Source organism: Narcine bancroftii, chromosome 5 (genome assembly GCF_036971445.1).
Source record: "Narcine bancroftii isolate sNarBan1 chromosome 5, sNarBan1.hap1, whole genome shotgun sequence".
NCBI classification, from domain to species: Eukaryota; Metazoa; Chordata; class Chondrichthyes; order Torpediniformes; family Narcinidae; genus Narcine; species Narcine bancroftii.
The window spans coordinates 44,570,610-44,583,995 of record NC_091473.1 but is presented as its reverse complement, the minus strand read 5'-3'; the positions used below and the strand labels follow the sequence as shown (position 1 = coordinate 44,583,995).

Below are 13,386 nucleotides of genomic sequence, written 5' to 3'. Positions count from 1 at the left end.
AGCATCAAAGTTCACAAACTTAATTTTCTGATATGTGACTCTCAGTGCAATTGTTGCTGCATAGAATTATTTCCATGATTTGTTTAAAACTATTAACTGTGGTGGCTATTTTACAACAGCTTTCATTTTTGAGAAGTGCATGGGATCTACTTGAAAAGGCCCTGATATCTGAGAGGGCAGCATCATTAAAGTTCTGTTCTGATTGTCATGTAACAATGTTTTTGAGTATATTGGGCTTGATTTTTCATCCTTGAAACTGAATGATAACATAAGATTGATACTATATCTCAACCCAACTGTCACAACTTGACAGTTTAAGCTCTTATTGAGTCCATTTGACAGAAATTTGGTTTTTGTGGTAGTGTTCATAATCAGATTTTAGATTTATTGTCAGAATTACAATAATTTATTTTAGATTTAAGGCAGAATCACCACTTACTGGTAGTGCAAAAAAAACTACACAGCATATACATGTAAACAAATAAAGAGCTGTAAACAGATAACCAATGAATGTAAACAAACTGTACAATAGAGAGAATAAAAATATCAATAAGGTGCACAAGCAAGAGTCCTTAAATGAATCCTTGATTGAATTTGTTGTTGAGAAATCTGATGGTGAAGGGGTAGTAGCTGTTCATGAACTTGGTGATACAAGTTTTGTAGCACTTTTACCTCTTTCTTGATGGCAGCAGCGAGAACTGAGCATGTGCTGAGTGGTGTGGTTCTTTGATGATTGCTGCTGCTCTCCAATGGCAGCGTTCCCTATAATTGTTTTCAATAGTGGGGAGGGTGATATCCTGGGCTGTGTTCACTATTTTTTGGAGGGCTTTACACTCAGGGCCTTGTACCGCACCATGATGCAGCCAGTCAGCACACTTTACACCATACATCTGTAGAAATTTGTCATGGTTTCTGGTGTCATACTAAACCTCTGCAAACTCCTGAAAAAGTAGAGGTGCTGGCATGCTTTCTTCATGATACCATCAGTGTGTTGGGTCCAGGAACCCAAGAACTTAAATTTGCTTACCCTCTTCACCTCTGATCCCCCAATGATCACTGGATTGTATTCCTCTGGCTTCCCCTTCCTGAAGTCAACAATCTGCTCCTTAGTTTTGGTGAATGCAACGTTGTTGTTGGTGCACCATTCAGCCAAGTTTTCAATCTCTCTCCTGTTCGCTGACTCATCACCTTTTTTTATATAACCCACTACCGTGGTATTGTCAGCAAATTTGTAGATCACATTATTGTCGCACCGGGTCACACAGTCATAAGTGTAAAGTGAGTAGAGCAGGGGACTAAGAACGCAGCTCTGTGGTGCTCCGGTACTGATGGAGGTTGTGGAGGAGATGATTATGGTCTGGAGATGAGGAAATCCATGATACAATTATTCTGTGGGGTGTTACAGATAATTTTCAAGGGGATGCAGAGGGGTGGCTCTTCACTGTTACTGTCATCAAATCAGGCATAAAAGGCTGTGAGTTCCTCTGGAAGCAAAGCTTTGCTGTCTGCGCTACCTCACCGGATTAGGTTTTGTAGCAGGTTATGGCATTTTGGCCCTACCACAGCTGTCTGGTGTCCCTTGTTGTTTCCATTTTCAACCAGAATCTCCATTTCGCTCGGGAGTTGGCTTTTTGCAGGTCATACCTGTTCCCGTATTGATCTTGATCTCTGGATTTACATGCCTGTGATCTGGCTCTCAGCAGGTTCTGGATTTCATTGTTCATCCAAGGCTTCTGGTTGGGTAAACCCTGACTGATTAGGTGGTGACATTCTCTTCTACAGCTGTTTTGATAAAGTCTGTGACAGCCTGGTGTAAGCATTCAGATTCTCAGCTGAGTCCGCTGACTTGAGCAAGTCCTGTAACAGTTCTTCAGCCTCCTGTGACCACCTTCTAGCTGTCCTGATCTCCGGAGCATCTCTTTTTCGGCTCTGTTTGTATGAAGGCAGTAGGAGCACAGTCAGGTGATCTGACTTGCCAAAATGTGGTCTTGGGAAAGAACAGCAGGCTCTTCCTTATCTTGGTGTAGCAATAACCGAGTCTGCTGGGACCTCTGGTACAGCAGGTTACATGCTGGTGGTAGTTGGGCAGGGTTTTCTTGATACAGGCCTGGTCAAGTAAGTCGCCAACTAAGATTTGTAGTGGGCCGTCTCTTGTTTACTTACTGCATAATGCAGCTTGTTGATGAGCCACAAGATGATTAGCGAACTTAAGAGTAAAAGAACAAATTAAGGGTAGTAATACAATATGGTTTCATTCAGTGATGTTGAACAAGGAGAAACAAAGGTTAGATATATCGGTATTTCAGTGTAGTAAAGGGAATTACAGTGTCATGAAAGAGGAACTGGCCAGATTGGCAGGGAAGATAGGAGTGCAGAATGGATTTTTTTTTACAAGAAATGAGGAGGTGCAGGGTAAATACAAACCAAAAAGAAATATTTGAATGGGAAAATGTCACAACTGTGGCTGACAAGGGAAGTAAAAAACCAACATAAAAACAAGAGAGAGGACATACAAGGATGTAAGACTTAGTGGGAAGATAGAGGATTGGGAAGTTTTTTAAAACTTCCTGAAAGTAACTCATAAGGAGGGAAAAAAATGAAGTATGAAAGTAGGCTAGAAAATTATGGTATATTAAAGAAGATACAAAAGCTTTTTAAGTATACAGTATTGAGTAAAAAAGAGATGAGAGTGGATGCACAATCCACACTACATAGGGCCACTAGAAAATGAAGCAGGATAAATAATGATGGGAGATGAGGAGATGGCTGAGGAACTTACTGAGTATTTTGCATCAGTCTTCACTGTGGAAGTCATTTGAGTGTGCTGGATGTCTAAGGGTATCAGGGATGAGTAGTGATTTCACTTACTGTTTCAGGGGAGAAGGTGCTAAGAAAACTGAACTGTCTAAGGGTAGATAAATCTCCCAGACTAGAGGATTTCACCCTCAGGTTCTGAAAGAAGTAGCAGTATAGATTGTGGAGGCATTGGAAATGATTTTGCAGCAATCAATAGATTGTCCTGGAGGACAGGAAAATCACAAATGTCACTCCACTATTCAAGATGGGAGGGAGGCCACTATTCAAGATGAGAGGGAGGCAGCATGAAGAAATTATAGACCGGTCAGCTTGACGACAGTGGTTGGGAAGATGTTGGAGTTGATTGTCAAGGATGAAGTTTTAGACAATATAGACCAAAGCTAGGATGGTTTCCTTAAGAGAAAAGTTTCCTTGATAAACTGCTTGGAATTCTTTGTGGAAGTGACAAGCAGTCGAGATGGGGAGATGCCATGGATATGGCTTTAGATTTTCAGAAAGCCTTTGACAAGGTGCTGCACATAAGGCTACTTAAGATAAGAACACATGGTATAACAGGAAACATGCTAGTGTGGGTAGAACATTGGCTGATTGGCAGGAAGCAGAGAGTCCGGGATCATATTCTGGTTGGCTGCCAGATGCGTGTAGTGTTCCACAGGGGTTGGAGTTGAGGCTGCTTTTTTTTTAACTGATTTAGATTATGGACTTTGTGGCCAAATTTTGCAGATGATGCTAAGGCCGGTGGAAGAACAGATAGTGCTGAGGAAAGAGGGAGGCTACAGAAGGACTTAGACAGATTAGGAAATTGAGCAGAAAAATGGCAAATGAAATACAACATCAGAAAGTGTATGGTCATGCACTTTGGTGGAAGAAATAAGTGCTCAGACTTTTTTTAAATGGGGATAAAATTTAAAATACCCAAATGCAAAGGGACCTGGGAGTTCTCGTGCAGGACTGCGTGAAGATAAATTTGCAGGTTGAGTCAGTGGTAAGTGCAAAGCTGGCATTCATTTCAAGAGGAAATGAGTACAAGAGCAGTGATGTGATGTTGAGACTTTATAAGGCACTGGTGAGCTCCTCATTTAAGAAAGAATCTGCTAACACCAGAAAGGGTTCAGGGGAGGTTCATAAGGATGATTCTGGGAATTGAAGGTTCATCATTGGAGGAACATTTGACAGATTTTGTCTTGTACTCATTGGAATTTAGGAGAATGAGGGGGGAAATCTCAATGAAACATCGAATTTTGAAGTCATGGACAGAGTAGATGTAGTAAGGTTGTTTCCCCATGGTGGTAGAGTCTTGGACAAGAGGGCACAAATTCAGGATTGAAGGGTGTCCACTTAGAACAGTGATGCAGAAGAATTTCTATAGCCAGTGGTTGGTGAATCTGTGAATTTTTTTGCCACAGGCAGTTGTGACATCCAAATTAAGGAAGAGATTGATGGGTTCTTCATTAGCCACGGCATTGAAGATTATGGGAAGACGACCAGGCAGTGGGGCTGAGTAGAAATATGGATCAGCTCATGATTGAATAGTGGAGCAGACTCAATGGGCCAAATAGCCTATTTCTGCTCCCATATCTTGGTCTCTCATGATTTTGTGCACCATTATGAAGTCACCCCTCCTTCCCTGCAAGGAATAAAGCCTGCTCAACATTTTCCAATAGCTCAGGCTTCCAAGACCTGACAAATTCTTGTAAATCTTCTCTGCACCCTCTCCAACTTGGCAACATATTTCTTATAACACGGTGACCAAAACTGAACAGAATACTCCAAATGGGGTCTTGCCAACGTCTCATGCATCTACAACATGCCCTCTCAACTTCTATGTTCACTGCTGTGACCTGCGAAGGCCAATGTGCCAAGAGCCTTTTTGAACACCCTATTTATCTGATGCCACTTTCAAGGTACTACATATCTATACTCAGAATCAGAATTTATTGTCAAACGTCACGAAATTTGTTGTTTTGTGACATGATAACAGGTGCAAATATTGCTAAAAATTACATTAAAAATAAATGTATAAATTGGTGCAAAAGAAGAGAAAGTGAAGTAGTGTCTGTGGTTCATTGTCCATTTAGAAATCTGATGGCATAGGGGAAGAAGCTGTTTTTGTGCACTGGGTGTTCGTCTTCAGACTCATGTACATCCTTCCTGATGGTAGCAGTGTGAAGAGGGCATGGCCTGGGTGGTGCAGGTCTTTGATGATAAATATTGCTCTCTTCAGATGACCTCGAAGGAGTGAAGACTGACAGGACTGCCAGAGTTCACAACTCTCTGTTGTCTTTTCCTGTCCTGTGCATTGGCATCTCCATACCAGTCAGTGATGCAACTAGTCTGAATGCTCTCCACTGTACCTCTGTAGAAATTTGCAAGAGTCTTTGATGATGTACCAAATCTCCACAAACTCCTTACAAAGTATAGCCGCTGGTGAATCTTTATTACATCAACATAAAGGTCTCAGGACAGATCTTTAAAGATGTTGACACCCAGGAATGAGGTTTTTAATCCTTTCCACTGCTGATCTTTCAATGAGGACTGGTTTGTGTTCTGATTTCCCTCTCCTGAAGCCCACAATCAGTTCCTTGGCTTTGCTAATATTGAATGCAAGGTTGTTGCTGTGGTACCTCTCAACTAGCTGATCTATCTCGCTCTTGTACACTTCCTCGTTGCCATCTGTGATTCTGCCCACGACCATGGTGTCATTGGCAAATTTGTAGAAGGCATATAAATTGTGCCTCACCATGCAATCATGAGTGCAGAGCGAGTAGAGCAGTGGGCTAAGCATGCATCCTTAAGGTGCACCTGTGTTGATTATCAGTGAGGAGGAGACATTGTCTCTGATTTGTGCTGATTGGTATTCTAATGAGGATGTCAAAGATCCAGTTGCAGAGTGGGGTGCAGAGGCCAGGTTTTGAGCTTGTTGACCAATACGGAGGGTATGATGGTGTTGAAAGCTGAGCGGTAGTCAATGAAGAGTAGCCTGATGTACATGTTGCTGTTTAGATGATCCAGAACTGAGTGGAGAACCAGTGATATTGAATCTTCTGTGGAGCGATTGTGACGGTAGGTGAATTGCAGTGGGTCCATATCTTGGGTAAGAGTTAATTCTGAGTGCTACTGTCATTGAGGCAGCTCACTCAGCTCTTGGGCTTCAGTGTGATTAATGCCCTTTTGAAATAGGTGGAAACCTCTGACTGCAGAGATGTCAGTGAACACTCCAGCTAGTTGGTTAGCACAGATTTTCAGTTCCTTGGCAAGTACACCATCAGTGTCTGTCACCTTGTGAAGGTTCTTTTGACATTGGTCCTAGAAACCAATACCTCTGCCCTTCAACACTCCTCAGATCCCTATCATTCACTGTTTTGGTCCTATATGTTTGCTTTAGAGCAGAGGAGGCTGATGGGTTATTACTGTTATTGAGGTGTTGAAAAGTAATGAACAGAGCGGAAGGGTCAAAACAAGATGGATATATTTAATGTAATTTGTAACATGATCAGAGAAGTGAGGAGGAAAATAATGTTTTGTGCCATGAGTAGTTCTGATCTGGAACTTGTTGCCCAAGAGAGTATTGGGGCATTTTTAAAAATAAAACCTGTATCTGCATTTGGTGCTCAGACCTGCAGGACAATAAACCTAATGTTGGATAGTGGGGTAAAGTTTGGTAACTTTTATTCTGACCAACATAATGTCTTTCTTTTGCAGTTAAAACATTTTGGGAGTACAATTAAGTGCTACTTTTGTGGTGAAAAATTATTTAGGCTTATTTCTTAATTCTTTTGAATGTTATTTTGAAGGAAAACCCGTATGTAGGTTCTTGTCTTACTGCAGAGTCCACAAAGATGTCATTTGAAAGACTGTGAAACTTCATAATTAGTGGGTTCAGAGATGGGGGTGATATTCGGTCACTTGTGAATTGTCCAAGGCCCCTTGATTCTTGCAAGCCAGATTAGTTTGTTGGTTACTTTAAATTCTCTATTATTTGTTTGCAGTGAACCTCTGCCAGCATCAACCAGCATCAATTAATCCAGGCAGTATCAATGACGAGAAAAGCAGTTGGCTTTTTGGGAAAGATTAGAAAATGTCATGGAGCTTTGATTATCAAACCACAAAAAAAGCAGAATGCTCGTTCTGATTCTTGATTTGGTCCTTGATCTGAAACTTCAACTCTGTTTCTTCCCACTAATGCTGCCTCTCCAACGTTGTGCTTCTTGCATTTTCTGTTTTTGTTTTGGATTTCCAGCATCTATGGTTCTTTGCTCTAATCACATATATTAGGAGCTTTAATGTTTTTACCATGTAACTTTTTAAAGATTGGATTGTTCATCATGTCTGCATGAACAATTAAAAAATATTTTAGCTTCCATTACTCATTTTCTTTCAACAATAATGTTTCAATTCATACCCATTTACTATTTTCCGTCTCACTGTCCAGGGCTTTAAACACATTTTCAACATAAAACAATGATTCAGCAGTACAGCTTTCAATCCTTTCTTTGTTGTTTACAATTTGGCTTCCCCATTTAGTTGTGACCCTGAGGTTCTGATCACCTGTCACTTTAATTCCCTGTTCCATTCATACTTTGTTTTGGTCTCCAGCATTCTTTCAAAAATGAAATTTGCAGCCTCCAAATTCAATTTAAATACAGTAATTTCCAACATTCCTTTTGTTTCTGTGATAATTTCAGATATTTCTAATTTTGCATCTTTTTCCTGCTTGCATTATCAATCCCCTCGATCTCTCTTCTGCATCACAGACCTTTTAGTTTTTCATTCCCTTCCCCAGCTTAAAAATCTGTTTACCTCTCTACTCCTTATCATGATGAAAGACCATTGAACTGAAATGTTAATTGTTTCTCTCTTCACAGGTGCGGCCTGACCAGCTGAATATTTCCAAGATTCTGTTTTTGTGTTATCCCATTATTTCTCTCCTAATGATATTGACTTGTATTAGAGAACAACTAAACTTCAGAAAAATATCTATTTCCTATATCTGAGCCCTAACCTTTTGTATCCATAACACATTTATCTATAATAGGAAGTCATGAATGACTTAAATCCTGCTCTTGCTGTGGATTCTCCTCTTACTGAGAATCCCTCTTCAGCTTTGGAAAAGACCTGGTTAGAAACAGGAACTTTAGCTGATGTGTTCCTCCATTGGTGATTGGTAGAAAAGCAATAAGCACAATCTTTTGATAATGTTAGCTAAATTATCATTGAATGAGGATTGTACCTACTGCTTCAAACACAAAAATCCAGAGATTCTTACCTTGCTAGAATATATTACAGGTATTGCAAATCTATCTGATGATATACTTGCAGTCTAAAATAGTGTACCTGATTAGTTTGGTCATTTAAATATGAAAAATATGTTTCAATGTTATTATTGCTGTTTAAGCCTCACCTTGAAAGTGTAATGCTTTTTCATTCCTGCATCACACCATGTTACATAGAAGCACAGGTAATCTATTTTTATGCCAAATTACAGTTATCCCATAAATGAGGCAGATACTAAAAGTGCAGTTGACCAATGATCTATTGTTCTGTTCTGCCCATTGGTATTTTGCTCAATGTATTTGAATTCTTTTAACTCCTATACTTGATGATTTAAAAAAATTGCGGAAATGTCATATAGTCTTAACCACCAAGCCAGTTTGTGATTCCCTAAATGCAGGATGTTAGTTTTCTGGTCTGTTCGTGCTTTGCTATCTGGCATAGTTGTGTTTCTTTGGGCAAAAATTCTTGTTTTTTTTATATGGCAGCTCAAGCTTAATGATGGAAGATGCTTAAAAATCTGACCATATACCTGTATCAACTTGGGAAATATTTGTAATAGAATGCTAGTTGCCTAAAAACGAGAACATCTCAATGATGCTCTCATTCTTGTGCTGCACTGAGAACTGTGAACAAACACTTGGTCTCCCACCTGCCATGCTGGGAATCTGATGAAAATACAGCAATGGACTGAAATATTTGCTTGTGAGGGTTGTGTGGTTGTAGAGGCCAATGTTGAGCTTATTACCATAGAGAAATCTCATGGCTGGGGAGAGTTGTGCAGCCAAATGAAGAGAAAGGGGCAGAAAGCAACTTCAATCCCTATGAGCAGGCAATGTGGCACAGTGGGATCTGGGTAATTTATCTGTACACAGGAGGCACTGACAGCTCCCAACGAAAGACCATTCTCATTGTACTGCATTGTACTTTTCAGTGCTGAATGACCTCAATACACTACTGGTCTACCAAACCCATCCTCACATACCAGGCTTTGTGGACCAATTCATTGTTAGGGAAGTACTAGTAGAGGGTAGAGATTTCCATTAGGTTACTGGTATAGATCTGGAAAAAGAAGAATCCTTAGCCAGTTTTTCAGCACAAAATTTTGCAGCCTGTCTATTTTTAAAAAAAATATAGCATTTAAGGAGGACCAAAAGCACTACAGGTACACAATCCTTTATCCGGACATCTAAAATCCAGAAAGCTCCAAAGACCGGCATTTTTTTTTCCTGGTGCTTTTCCACCTTAAGAATGGAAAACTAGAGGTGAAAAAGCGCGACTAGGTTGGGTGGGGGGGTTGAGAGACGTCAGCACGACTTAGGCGGGTGGAGAGAGACGGCAGCGTGACGGGTGGGCAAGGGGGAGTGAGATGGCAACATGACTCGGGTGGGTGGGGGGGGTGAGGAGAAAGATGGCAACGCAACTCGTGGATGAGGGAGGAGAAACGGCAGCGCGACTCAAGTGGGTGAGGGGGAAAAGAGACAGCAGCGCGACTCGGGGGGGTGGGGGGGAGAGACGCCAGTGAAACTGGAAGGGGGTAGATACGGCAGAACAATTTGGTTGGGGTTAAATCTGGGGCAGCTGGCTTTTGTTCTGAAATCTGGAAAAATCTGAAATTCAGAACACACTGTCCCCCAAGGGTTCCAGATAAAGGATTATGTACCTGAACAATGAATGAAAGCTCTGTGGGGTAGCATTCAGCAGAGTTTCAGTGTATTTGTGCTTTGATGTTGTTCTCTAACAGTTACACCATTGCTCTACAACACATGTTGATTGTGTGATAAACTTGAGGTTGTAGAATAGATTACTTAATAGAAACCTGCCCTTTAGGAAATTTGGCTAGAATGGCTATTCTTTTAATCAGCCTTCTTTCTGCTAGTGTTCATTGGCAAATTATTACAGTTTCAGCAAATGAATTTGAATCAAATTTACAGTTCCATATAGACATCTACAGCTGGAAAATTGTAACTAATATAATTCAAGATTGCTTTATTGTCATGTAGTAGTACAGAACATATAGCATTACATGACATTGCCTTCTGATTGCTGTAAGAGTCACCATAAGTGTTGCCTAGTGCCCCTTGTAGAACAGGAGGAAGAGAAGCAAAAGAGATTCCCTTCAGAGCCACTGGGTGTCTGTGGATTTTCCTCCAGTGCTCCCATGGCCTCTGCAGGCACACAGATTCTTGTTCGATCTATCAGCTCCAAGCTCCAAACCTCCAACAAGATTAATAAGCTTTCAGCACTCTCTCGAATCCCAACTCCGATACCTGGTTCCCATGAGCCAGTCTCCAGCAACCCACAGCCCATGTGGGTCTGCCGACCACAAGTTGCATGCAACATGTATGGGTTCTTAGCTGCTGAGCCCCTTGCTGATCTGCCACTGTGGTCACCATCCAGTAGGATCATCTCCTTTGCTTCTCAATGGGGTGGGGATGGTTCTTCCTGTTTTTTTGGTGACCTGCGCTGGTCTGCTGCTTACTGAAACCTACAACCCCTCATGGGCAGTGTTGAGCACAGGCGCCACCATCTTGGGCACAGACCTGTGATTGCAGGATTTTAATTTAAAAATATCATTGGTTCCTTTAACAGGCAGTTTAACGCCTGTAAGGAGCTGCCGACATTAGGATCAGATGGTTGAATCCTTCAGAGCAATGTGTCTCCACACTCCTGTCTCCCAGGACCACACCAGCAGCAGCATTGCCATTACAGCACTTCCAGCAGTGCTGCCATTTTATTCATAATTTTCAATGGAATGGAATAGGGATGGTCACGTATTTTGAATTGGCAGACATTGTAGAAATGAGGTCCAATGAATGTTTACAATTTTCTGTATATTGTCCTTTTGTTTCTTAATGCATCTGTGGATAATATATGAATTGGCCAAATAATTAGGAAGATCAGCTATGTTGCCTTAATATCTCTGTTTTCTAGTAAAAATTTATCCATGGAGGTCAAGAGGAGTCAACTCAAGTTCCATATGGCGGTGGGGAAATGGAAGGGATAGTAGAAAAGACCAAAATAAAATTGGTCAGTTAGGTACAGATTGGGAACTGAACTTGCTAACACAAATCAGAATGTTGTACAGCACTGTGCTAAAACATTGAATTTTTTTGTTTAATCTTTAAAGATTGTTTTATCTTTAAATCAAATCTGGACCTTGGTGTCAGGAGAGTGAAAATATTGGTCTAACCTGCACTTGTGGCTATACCATTTATTTGGCTGACCAATTGAAGTTCAGGTCAATGGTAATTATAGCCTCATCGTAATATCAAATGAAAATGTAAGCGCGTTTTTTTTGTTTCCTATCCACAACTATTCCTTCTGATCATCTCTTCATGTCCTTCTCAACTTCTCTGGAATACAATTACAAAAATGGTAAACTTAATCTTTTGAACTTTCTTCAGTGTATTCAATAAACGAACGGCCTTTTATAATTACTGTGATTTTTACTTTTACATCGAAGTATTAACATGGATGAATATCTATATAGAAATGAGTGAACAAATGCATAATAGATAAATTAAGATGGTAGCAAATGAATGCTAAAGAATAAGTTTATAGGTTTTTGTTCTGGAAAAGTGATATGGTATATTTAGGTATATTTTGGTGGAACACTTTAAATGAACAAGCCAGTATCTTGCATGCTTGATGTGCTATTCAAGTTTAGCAGTGTTAGTTCTTCGCTTTAAATTGTCCAGTTGCAAATAGGGTCAGATTTCCTTCTTTTGAGCATATCTCTTTTATTATTTACAAAGGGAAAAAGCTTGACATTTGGCATGATCTGGTTCAATTTGTCCCCTGTTTAATTCCACTGTTGTCTTGTAAAGTGCTTTAACTCTGCTGGAAAATACTTCACACAATTAGTTCCAGGACCATGAAAGAAGTTTGGAGCTTATTTAATATGAAAAGGTGGATTTACAATCACCCATCTCACCATTCTGATGCTTTCATCCTTTTAATATTTTATTGCCGTAGCTGTCTTGTACCTTTTAATTAAAGTGCCACCCTTTACTGACCAGTTAGAATTTGATAAATTTGTCAGGAGCAAGGCCTATCCTTTATGGAAAAGTTGACAGATAGACTTTATGTAGTTATGACAAAACACCTGTCACTTTGCTTTTTAAATTCTTGTCTCCTTCAATTGCCGAGGCAAATTCATCAGGAAAACACACTGCTCAAAATGTATTAAAATCAATTATATACAATTCAATTTCAAAAATTCTGAGCCTTACTACCAGACAGCATTCACAAATTTATATGCACTCATTGAGATCGAGGTGCCACATTTTAAGGGAATCTTACCATGGTGAGTTGTGTTCACTTTCAATTTTATTTCATCCACTTCATGCCAAGTAGTATTTAGCCCATTAGCTTTTTGTTTCAAACATTAAGTTTGGTTGAAGGAGTCATACGCTTAGATCATATTTCAGCAGAACTTTCATTTTAAATTCTCATCTCACTTTCAACCTTATGTATAAATTAGGAAGAAATATGTACATCAAAAAGAGAATCTAATTGTTTCAAGCCCACAACCAATCTCTTGTGTAACATGACCCAGAGTCAGAGGAGTTCTGGGAAATCTATTGGGTCTTTTGCATCTGTTTGTTACAATATATTTTGACTATTTTTATTTAAGATGTTCTTTTGCATAATTTTTTCTCCAGTTTTCTTCCCTCCTGAAGGCGCTGACTCTTGATGGGCACGATTTCATGAGTGCTGGCAGCCATCATCAAAGTGGCCATTCTTCATGTGTGAGCCTAGACAGTGAGTGTTCCAGGCTGATCAACCTTGGAGGGTATAGCAGGCAAGCCTGATCCTGTTCTCATCTGGTATCCAATACACACATTCAGTATAGCTAGCTGGATAGCAGTCGTGAGTTGAAATCTGGCTGATTTCTACTCCCTCATCCCCCAAACAACAGGCACTCTGAGGACAATTATATTGCTAGAGTAGAAATCAGCTGAACAAAGACAGATTTGGAAATAGAACAAGACATTCTGATTGATACAGAATATCTTTACCAGGCTGTTTTTGTAATTTTAATAACCAAGTTCTACAGTTCAGTTTAAAAGTTTGGAATAATTTAGCAAAGTGTTGAAATGGAAAAGTTAAAACCAACGACTTTAAAAGAAACATTTTCTAACATTAATTTCTTTGGGACAAAAATTCAGTCAGTAATCCAATCTGTGTCACGAATATACCTTACTGGTTACACATAATTCAGAACTTAAAAACTTACCACCATTTTCTTTTATAATTGAGCTGGCATTACTGAAAGGTTACCAGGAGAGTTGG

At 40.0% G+C, this 13,386-nt stretch overlaps 1 protein-coding gene across 2 annotated transcripts in view; it reads left to right on the top strand.

Moving 5' to 3' along the window:
- LOC138763333 (tumor suppressor candidate 2-like) overlaps positions 1 to 13,386 on the top strand; it is a 40,721-nt gene that overhangs the window by 5,081 nt on the left and 22,254 nt on the right. The window contains exon 2 of one of the 2 annotated variants that reach the window (XR_011357494.1): positions 12,756 to 12,895. The exons of the other annotated variant lie outside the window; for it this stretch is intronic. The gene's annotated coding sequence lies outside the window, so the exon portion shown is untranslated. The remainder of the gene's footprint in view (positions 1 to 12,755; positions 12,896 to 13,386) is intronic. 2 annotated transcript variants of the gene reach the window in all.